Raw genomic sequence first — 2,373 nt, forward strand, 5'->3', positions numbered from 1 at the left:
GGGGCGCGGGTGTTTGGTCATCTGATCTAGTTGTACATGTACTCACCATCTGTGAGAGAATAGAAATACAGAATTTTTGAATCCAAACCCAAAATCTCACACGATAAGGAATCAAAGAAATGAAGTTTTTCCTAACAGTTCCATAGCCTCCCGAAGATAAGTACAGACGTCTCTGTACCGATCTGCGAGACTCTAATAAACCTGCTTGTGACTCATAACACCTATGAACTTAGAGCTCTGATACCAACTTGTCACGACCCCATTTTACCCTCTGTAGGATGTCATGATGGCACTTAGTCTCTAAGACTAGGTAACTCTAACAATATGTGGAATAACTGAATAACAATAGGAACTCAAATCGCAACACATGATATATAAATAGAAACTATGTTTTAAATAATTACAACTCTCAAAATCCGGTAGAAATAAGTCACAAGCTTCTAAGAGAAAAATAAATACTGAGTGTCTATATACATCAAAGTCTAAAAAAAATAAGGAAAACAACATAATAAGGATAGAGGGGGGCTCCGAGGTCTGCAGACGCTGGCAGATATATACTTTGAAGTCTCTACGTGCGGTCCAGCTCACTAGTATCTAATCTGGTAAGAAGAACCTAGATCTGCACAAACAAATATGCAGAGTGTAGTATGAGTACATCACAATGGTACCCAATAAGTGCCAAGCCTAACCTCGATAGAGAAGTGACGAGGTCCGATCAGGGACCTACTGGTTTAAAAGAAAAGTAAGGCAGAAGATATAACAATATTTGCAATGACTGAGAATTTAAACAATGAGAAACTTCATAGAATAACAACACAGCAATTAGAGGTAAACAACAGGGGCGCTCCCATGGTACCGCCTCGTAGTCCCAAATATAAATATGCACGATAGGGGGATCTCCCGAGGTGCCGCCTCGTAATCCCAAAGTAATTATGCAACACAAGGGGATCTCTCGAGTAAATGCCTCGTAGTCCCAAAGTAAATATGCAAGACAGGGGGATCTGCCGAGTAAACTCCTCGTAGTCCCAAAGTAAATATGCAATGCAGGAGGATCCCCCAAGGAACCGCCTCATAGTCCCAAAGTAAATATGCAGCAGATAATTGAAGGGACGACGAGTTTACAACAAGAAATCTTACAGTTAAAGATTTAATTCAAATCAAGGGAAGCATGTAATTAAACTAAGCATGTTGCATAAATTTTAAGTAAGAGTTAAGGTATGTAGACATGTGATACTAGGCTAAACATGATCACTACATATGCTAAGACAACTCTAGTTAAGGAATTTAAAAGAAGACAACTCAGCAAGAATCGGAATTTCCACATTTACCCTGTACGCACTCGTCACCTCGCATACACAACGCTCACATATTATAAATTGTCACAGCATTACCATACCAAATCCTAAGAGGATTTCCCCCACATAAGGTTATACAAGTCACTTACCTCAAATCTCTCTCAATCAATCGGTAAGAATGCCTTTCCCTCAACTGTCCAACTTCGAATGACCCAAATCTAGCCAAAAGCAATAACATAACATGAATACCACTACACGAAACTAATTTAAATCATAAATCTACGACTTTAGTAAAGAATCAAAAAATCACCTTAAAAGGTCGACCCAGGCCCATGTCATGGAATCGGGTAAAAATTATAAATTACAAACATACATTCGACCACGAGTTCAACCATATCATTTTTACAAAAATCCGACACCAAATCGCCACTCAAATCCCCAATTTAAACTCTCCAAATCCCTAGCCTCAAACTCCCAAATTTTACCTTAAATGCACACTAACTAGATGGGAAAATTAATGAGGAAATAAGATTATTGATAAAAAATGAGTACAAGAGACTTACCTCAAGAAATCTCTCAAAAATTCTCTCAATAATCGCCAAGGCCCGATATCAAAATGTCCAAAATGATAAAAATTCCGTATTCTTGAATTAATAGTATGCCCGGTGTTTTCGCTTCTGCGGACACTTGACCGCATTTGCGATCCCACTTTTGCAGAAAATGCACCGCTTTTGCGGTTTTTCCTAGGCTGCTTTACCTCCGTTTCTGCGATCTCTTATCCGTTTCTGCGGACACGCTTCTGCGAGAAGCAGTCCGCTTCTGTGGCTCCAGCACACCTGCGACCTCCTTTTCTACATCTGCGATCTCATAGATGCGGAATTTTCCTCGCATCTGCGAGACAAGATAACCAATAACTAATTTTTAACTAAATAACTAATTATGCCATGTGGCCTTTTTCTAGACTGCCACTTGGCTTAATGTGGTACCTTTTTCTTTGGATTTTAATAATATATAGATTATTATTATTATTATTATTATTATTATTATTATTATTATTATTATTATTATTATTATGCAC

General features: G+C 38.3%; 1 long non-coding RNA gene across 1 annotated transcript; it reads right to left on the reverse strand.

The window, feature by feature from the left end:
• Nucleotides 1-407: 407 nt before the first annotated feature.
• LOC138891812 (uncharacterized) lies at nt 408-2,173 on the reverse strand. The gene is made up of 3 exons (XR_011408141.1): nt 1,859-2,173; nt 1,445-1,513; nt 408-619 (listed from the first exon to the last, which is right to left on the reverse strand). It is a non-coding gene; the product is annotated as an uncharacterized lncRNA (long non-coding RNA).
• Nucleotides 2,174-2,373: the final 200 nt, after the last annotated feature.

The sequence above is a fragment of the Nicotiana tomentosiformis genome, chromosome 5, assembly GCF_000390325.3.
Source record: "Nicotiana tomentosiformis chromosome 5, ASM39032v3, whole genome shotgun sequence".
In the NCBI taxonomy this organism is placed as follows: domain Eukaryota; kingdom Viridiplantae; phylum Streptophyta; class Magnoliopsida; order Solanales; family Solanaceae; genus Nicotiana; species Nicotiana tomentosiformis.